This window comes from Dendrobates tinctorius, unplaced genomic scaffold, assembly GCF_039654945.1.
Source record: "Dendrobates tinctorius isolate UK_male_01 unplaced genomic scaffold, ASM3965494v1 ptg000116l, whole genome shotgun sequence".
NCBI classification, from domain to species: Eukaryota; Metazoa; Chordata; class Amphibia; order Anura; family Dendrobatidae; genus Dendrobates; species Dendrobates tinctorius.
Window position 1 is genome coordinate 33,760,001 of NW_027361784.1, and position 8,477 is coordinate 33,768,477.

Sequence of the window (8,477 nt, forward strand, 5' to 3'; positions counted from 1 at the left end):
CGTTGGGGGCAGCCGTACACTTGGATAAAGTTTTTGCAAATCGTGTAGGCAGCCGACTCTGCAGTTTGATCTCGAGTAGGGGTTACCACGGCGAATTTGGTGAAATGGTCTACCATGACGAGACAATGTTCATACCCCTGGTGCGCGGGGCCAATGGTCAAATAGTCAATCATCAAGAGTTCGAGGGGTGCTGATGTTACTATTGTCTGGACTGGGACCTGTTGTGCTGGTGGTTTAGTTAGCTCGCATAGGCGGCACGCACAGCAAGCTTCTTCCACTGCAGTCTGCGAGGATGGTAAGCTATTTGTTGTAACCACTGAAAAGTCTTTTGAGCCCCAAAATGAGCCCCTTTTTCATGGGCCTCCCAAGCTAGTTCACTAAGTTTGGCTCCTGGTACGACTACTTGCCAAGCTATTGCTGATGTCGTCCGCGATACCGCCTTGCGGTACAATAGTCCTCCTTTGATTACCAATTTTTCCCATTGGCGTAGCATTAGCAAAGTGTCCTGAGTCAAAGTCTGTCTCTGAGTGTCATTAGGTATTTCGCAAGTGGCCACTCATTGGCGAAGGGCCCCAATCTCTCCATCTTCTTGTTGCTGCTGGATCCATTTGTCCCGGGATTGTTCTAGCATGCCTCTAGTGAGTCCTATGTGGGATTGTTCTCGGGTCGTGGCAGTGAGTCCGGCGGGGGTCAGAGCGAACGGCGTCTCCTCTCCTTCCAGTTCGTCGTCTCGACTGTGCCCTGGGGCTGTATGTCGAATCCTGGAGAGGGCATCAGCATGTACATTCTCCGTGTAGTGAAACCACCACCAGGGGGAGCTGGTGAGGGAAGAGAGGTTATACACTAAGAGCAGCAACCCTGAGCAACAGCACAGGTGCCACAGGTAACGAGAGAGAATAGTCAGACGAACCGAGTCAGAAACTAACAGGAGCAGACGTACCAGAAGGAGCAGCAATACACGTAGTCAAAATACCAAAGCCGAGAGTCAGAAAGCCAGAACATGAGCACAGGGTCCAAAACGTGAGACGAAATATGTGGTCGGGGTACAAGCCAGGGAGTCAGATGCCAGAGAGGGAACGTAACAGCAGAAACAAATACCAAGAGACGGGGTCAGAAATCTGTCCGGGTCATACACGTGAATATCAGTCCAAGGCAGGAGGATCACCAGGGTACAAGGGTCAGCGGCTCTAAACTGCAAGCTTGAGCTATCACTAACACTGGTCAGCAGGCTGTGAGGGATTGAAATAGCCCAGCTAGCTCCAGAACGAGGCTGAGGAGATTAACCCCCGCATGACCAGTCCGGAGTGAAGACAGCAGAAGATAAACTCCGGACTGGACCATGACTCTCCGCTCCCCTTTTATAGATGATCTTGTACTTGGCCATCCGGACCACCCATCGTTGCTCCAGGGCCCCTAATTTGGCATTTTCGACGTGGGCCAGCGGATTGTTGTCGGTTCGTACCACCACCTCGGAGCCTGCCAGGTACTCTGCGAACCGCTCTGTCATGGCCCACACTACTACGAGGAGCTCGAGCTTAAAGGAGCTGTAATTGTCGGGATTACGTTCGGAGTCGTGGAGTGATCGACTGCCGTAAGTGATCACTCTTTCCCGGCCGTCTTGGACTTGCAACAATATAGCTCCTAGCCTGTTTAGGCTCCCGTCAGTGTGCAGTATGAACGGCTGCGAGAAATCCGCATAAGCTAATACCAGGGCGTCCGAGAGTGAGGCTTTGAGATCTCGTAAGGCCTCCTCCTGTGGTTCTCGCCACTGAATCTTCCATCTATTTGCTCCGGCAGGGGCTCCCTTCAGCTGGTCTTGCAGGGCTCGGGCTCGACGTGCGAAGTTCTTTACGAAAGGACGGTAATATCCGGCCAACCCCAGGAAGGCTCGTACGTCTTTTACCGTCTCGGGAGTAGGCCACCCTTGGATCGCGGCGACCTTTTCCATGGACGGTCTAACGCCTTCGGCGGAGACGGTATGTCCCAGGTAATCGATCTGTGTATGAAACGGGTGGCATTTCTGGGGCTTTACCTTCAACCCGTACTTCTGCAGCCGCCCGAGCACCTGCCCCAACTGCCGCAGGTGGTCCTCAAATGTGGCGGTATAGATGATGATGTCATCCAGGTATATCAACGTGGCCTCGAAGTTGAGCTCTCCTAGACACCGCTCCATCAGCCGTTGGAAGGTCCCGGGGGCGTTGGCCAGCCCGAACGGCATATGATTAAATTCTAACAGTCCCATGGGTAAGATGAACGCGGTCTTCGTATGGTCTTCCTCTGACATTGGCACCTTTCAGTACCCGCTGGCCAGATCCAGAGTCGAGAAGTATGTCGCCTTCCCCAGGGCAGATAGGGACTCCTCTATCCGAGGCAGCGGGTACGAATCTTTGATGGTACAAGCGTTCAATTTTCTATAGTCCACACAGAAAGGCAAGGTGCCATCCTTCTTGCGGACCAACACGATGGGGGCCGCCAAGGGACTATGGCTTTCTCGGATAACTCTTTTTCGCAGCATTTGGCCCAGTAATGTTTTTACCTCCTGATATAGTTGTGGCGGAATCTGTCGATATTCCCTGATGGGAGCCGTTCCTGCAGTGGGGATGCGGTGCGTGATGGCTGTGGTATATCCAAAATCATCCTCATGGTTGGTGAATACCTCCTGGTACTGGCCCAAAAGCGTTTCTACGTGGAGGACTTGGGCCGCGGTAAGGCCAGAGAGTTCATCTCGCATTCTCTCCAGGATGGCTCGGCCTTTTTCTTCGGTCGAGGACCCGGTGGTCTGAAGAGACCGGATAGATACTACACTGTTAATTGGAACGCAGGAGTCAGAAGCACCTCTTCCAAAGGTCTCACCAGCTTCGCCATTTTGGCCCATGGTTTCAGGACAATGTCTTGGTCTTCTAGGTCTTCTAGGATGACGCAGCGCACCAGGATAGTCCCTTTCCGCACAGTGGCCAAGGTGCAGGCCACCAGGACTCCAGGGGGTAGGCACTCCGAGAAGCACGACTCCACCTGCATCTCCACTCTCTCCAGGGGCACAGAGGCCCGGATAGGCAAGGCCACTACTGTCTGCCCGGGTGGCAGCACGAGTGGAGGAGTCGCCGGCGCGATCACCTTCCCCAGTACCTTGCCCTCCTGGCAGTCCTGGAGGACTCGCGCTCCCCGCACCAACTGCTGGGAGACCCGCCTTTGGGGTTTGCGGGAGCCCCACTGGCTCAGAGTGTCTTGCTTGGGCTCACTGAGGAGTAGGTTGCTAAACTCTTGCATTATGTTCATACCCAGGGTAACCGGATGATTGTCGTTTGCGTCTCCCTGGGTCAGGATCACTCCCTGGTGGCCGAGTGATTTGCCGCATAGCGAAATCTGCATCCAGACTACTCTGACGACAGGAACCGGTAGCTGGTTGGCGGCTACCAACTTTATCACGGACCCCCACTTGGGTCTCACTGCTTCGGGAAAATGCTGCCAAAAATAAGTCTCTGGCTTGGACGTTACTTGCGACCCTGTATCTACTAGGCATCGTATGGCATGGCCTTCGACCTCTGCCCATACCACTGGACACTGTGCGATCAGATCTTCCTGACTTACACCACCCCGTGTGGTGGGCTCTGGCCCTGAGCAGCGTCCCCCCAGCTCAGGGTCCTCCGATTTTAATGGCCGGCGGGGTAGGTTCCTCCTGCAGCGTGGGCACTCTCGGGTGGAGTGTCCCAATCCTCCACAATCGTAACAGGTGAGTGGTCGTGGGATCCGACTCTGGTGAGGGCCGCGATGGTTTGAGCCTTCTCTGCCCAGCCCCAGCCGACATCTTGTGGCCTCTTTTTTCGCCTTTAATACTTTGTAGATTTTGCCTCCTCTCCTGTACCCAGTGTGGTTCTTCCAGGGCGCTTACGGATGCTTCGATGCTCCAAGCCATCCCCACAGGGACTGTCACCCCTTGCTCCTGTTGCCTCCTTTCCGATCTCTGAAAAGGTCAGATGGGGGTCCACTCGCACCTGCTCTCGCAGAGCCTGTTTCGTCAGGGTGTCTCGTAGCCCGGTCACTGAAAGGTCTCGTAGTGTTACGTCCACGGTCCCCATGTCGACCCCGTCCTTCCTTTCAATGGCTACAAACAATTCCTGCAAAGTATTCATATATTGCGTTACTGTTTCCCCCTCTTTCTGCATGCGACTAAACATCCGGGTCCTCAGTTATCCCACATCAGTCGGGTCCCCATGGGTCTCCTCTAGGATCTGTAACACCCTGATGAAGGTGTTTCGCTGCCCCGGGGGCCTCAACATTACGGAATCCCGGGCCTCCCCGTCCAACGCCATCAGGGCCACCTCTGCCTCCGGGTCAGGGGTCAGCAGATGCATCCTAAATATCCCTCGCATTCGCTCTGTCCAGCTCCACAGCATAGTATTGCTGACAGAGAACCTGGGTAGATTGCTCAGCATAGTCCCCAAGGATAGGCTGGGCCGGGGCCCACCGTTTCCCCCCTGGCCCACACCATCTCCGCTCGGAGACCGCATCCTGCCGACTACGCCAAATGTAGTAATTGCAGGTACGCGGTATGCAGTGACGAGATGGGAGACGGGATGAACTTTAAGATGTAACTTTTATATAAATATAGATGCCTACAGGGGCTATCTCGAGCAACCAAACAAGCTAACAGCAGTTATTCTCTCAGGGATCAAAAAAGAATACACTGGTGACACAAACACGACTAATCCGGCAAAGACCGGTCACTATAGGGCTGCGGTATGGCCGATTACGGGTCCAGAATGTTAACTATAACGTGTCACTTATCCTCTCTGATGTCCGGCAGAGCGATGGTCGATGATGCTTCGGCGTGTCAGCCGCTGGGCACAGCCGACGAGGATTTGGCGGAGACATAGGGCGTTCCCACGCCCCGGCGATGCGAGGGCACAGCAGGCCCCTGAAGAGTTCCTCTGTGTCGCACCTCCCGGCAGAGGCGAGACGGCGTTGCCCGGGGACCGGTCGGTGTAGGCCGTAGCCACCAGCTGGGGACGGGCAGCAGCAGCCGCAGGTAGTGGTAAACAGGCCACGGGCCGGAGCCGAGCTGCGGAGGCCGTGGGTGGCAGCAGACAGGCTGCACCCGCGGGTTGGAGTCGGACGGCGGCGGCCGTGGCTGGCAGCGGACAGGCCGCACCCGTGGGGTGGAGTTGGTCGGCTGCGGGCGGCAGCAGACAGGCCGCACCCGCTGGGTGGAGTCGGGCAGCGGCAGCGGACAGGCCGCACCTGCGGGGTGGTGTCGGGCGGCGGCAGCCACGGGCGGCAGCGGACAGGCCGCACCCGCGGGGTGGAGTCGGGCGGTGGCGGCCGCTGGGAGCGCGGGCAGGCGGTCGGTGCCTCTCCGTTGGACGGCTCGGTGCCGTCTCCTTTCTGTCAGCGGTGAGTCTCCCTTCAGTCTCTCCCATCTCTGCTCTGCTCTCCTTGCTGTGGCTCTGGCTCTCTGGCACCACCTAGCTTCATTGCTCCTTCTCTCCTGCTCTGTCGACTGCCCTCTGCTGGCGTCCTCAGCCCCTTTTATATTAGCTCCTCCCCCAACCTTTCTAGATGTCTCTGTGTTCCATCCCCTAATTATGTCCCCCGGAGCAGTCCCCCTAGGAACCTTGGTGACATGTGTATATATGTATATTTATCTATGTGTGTGTATGTACAGTATGTATATATGTGTATAAGTCTGTAATGTATATATGTATGTGGGTGTGTATATATGTATGTATATATATGTATGTGTGTATGTATCTGAGCCATTCAGTATATACAGTATACACATGTAATATGTAAGGCACATATATAAATATATATATATATATATATATATTTTTATATATACAGTATGATGCACCTGTATGTACTGTATATATACCCTGTAGGGCACATAAGAAGTAGAAGTAGGTTTGTTTTGCTGCAGTGAGTAATTGCGCAGCATTTTGACATCTTCTGTTACTGGAATGGGTTACTGGACTCCCCTTCTTTGGCAGCCGCCCAGAGGGGTGCACCTTGTAAATGGGGCTGGGGAGAACCGCAGATGGGCGAGCCTTCAGAGCTTTTTGCACATTCTATTCCGTGGGCATCAGAGGTCTGCTCCAAAGATTCACAGACTCAAGAGAAGGAATGCATCTGCACCGATGGTCAACATTTTTTCATTTGGATCTAGGGCCAGACGAAGTAGGATTCGAGCAGAATCCAGACCCTCATCACCAGACGTTAGCCACCGGGGGTGGAGGTGATCCTGATGAGACTCAGATACCTAGGGCAGACTGTAATGTGCTGTCAGAGCAGGAATAGGAGGAGGGTAATTCTCAGGGCGAGAAGTGGGAGAACACATAAGATGAAGATGAGGTTGAAGATCTCACTTAGTGTGAACCCAGAGGCACGCAGCTCATCAGAGGAGGGAGACGAGTAGGTTACGTTCCCACACAGATGCTGATGTGATGCAACCACGATAAGCACTGCATCCTCAGCCACAACTGTGTCTGTGGCAAGCAGCGGTTGAAGGTCTAGAGTTTGCAGGGGTGGCAAGGGTTGGATAGCCTGGCCCTTTATGGAGAGGCCAAAGGATGACCCAACTCAGGTTAGATGCCAACTTTGTAATAAACCTCTGAGTAGAGGCAAAAAATCAATACATTGACTACTACATGCATGAACCAGGACTTGCATGTGTAGGGGGTATTATATATTATGTTTGTGTTATGAGCGGTGGAACGCACTAAATAAAATTAAAATAAAGTGCGTTCACCACTCGGGGTCCACCGTGCGGTAGATGGAGTAACCGCTGCTAAAAGAGGCAGGGCGCTCAGGCGGTAATGTGCACAGGGTTTTAGCTGCACTCCGTGCACTAAAGCAGACTCTGTTATATGCACAGAACTGCCAACAAAAACATAAATACCGCTGAGTCTGTATAGGGTCACAGACTTCAGCGATGTGGACACGGTATTAAAGGTCACAGAAATAGCCTTAAACACCAGGACTATCCCCTACAGACCTACCTTAAAAAATAAGGTACGAGGTGTCGCAACTGCGAACACCCGGGAGGCTGCAACCGCAGCGCGGCGTGAACAGAGCCGCAAGCAAGGCGCTGCAAAGATGCTGGTGCAATGCAGGACGCTTAGCTGCTGCAAAAGGTATTGCTGGAGCGCGCTGGCGCTAGCGGTGCTACTGGCGGCTGCCCAATCACTCACACAATCGTAATATCAGAGGGAAGGGGTTTCATAATAAGTCATTCACCAGTCCAAGCATCCAATACCAAACACACAGCAGCAAGTATGAAAAATACTAGCGCATGGCGGAACAGCCATGCGCACTTTTTATAGTGACCGGGACCTTCCGGAAATCTCGAGAGCCCTGAGGTGAACCAATGGAATCAGGAGCAGGACCTGAGCACCTGACTCCTGAACTCCAATGGGAGCTCATTCCAGGAGCATACTCAGAAGCTGGCTGAAAAGACTTAGCCTCTGGAGACAAATGTGAGGATCTGGATCTCTGCATAAGTATGGCAGGACACAGATTCCTAACAGTTTGTTTATGCCTCTGCCTTTCTCTTTCGTATTATTAGTGTATGTATATTTGTAATGTATGATGGTACTGCTACACGACTTAGTGTATTACCACTCTTATACAATGGTACTGCTACACTGTTATGTGCATTACTGTGTCTTACTGAATGTATATATGTGTATAATGTTATTGTTAGGCATCGAATTTCTGTGTTTACTCTGCAGAGATCCAGACCCTCACATTCTGCAGTCTCCTGCTCTTTATCTACTGCAGAGGAGATTGCCTTGCAGGAAATCTCTCCTGAGGCTAAGTCCTTCTGCCCTCCTACTGAGCATGCTCATGGGACGATTTCCCATTGGAGATCGGGAGTCATGTGCTCAGGTCCTGCTCCAAATCTCATTGGTCCATTTCAGAGATCTGGAAACTTGCAGAAGGTCCCGGCTGCTATAAAAGGCGCGCATGGCTGTTCCGCCATGCGCTAGTATAGTCTTACTTGCTGCTGTGTGTATGAGGACGGATGGATGATTCTGGTGAATGACTTATTAAGAAACCCCTTCCCTCTGATATTACGTATGTGGTTAGGGACTGAGTTTAGAATCAGTGCCAGCGCTCCTCTGCTGCAACATCCACAGCTGCTAGCGTCCGACATTGCGCTTGCGTCTTAGCTTTGTCGTTTAGCGGGAGTGTCCACACCGCGCTGCAGTAGCAGCCCTCCTTAGCGTCCGCAGCTGCGATGCCGCACACACGGTAGGTACAGACGGACGTAGTGCCGCCATCTTGAACTACTCCTGTGACCTGATACCGTGTGTGTACATATAATGAGTACTGTGACCTCAACAGGCTCAGTCTTTTGTATTTATTTGGCATTCCTGTGACTTAACAGAGATTGCTCTGCGCACCTGGGTGACGTTTAACCCTGTGCGCATTATATTGCTCCTGCCACCACTTAGCAGCGGTTATAGCACCTACTGCAT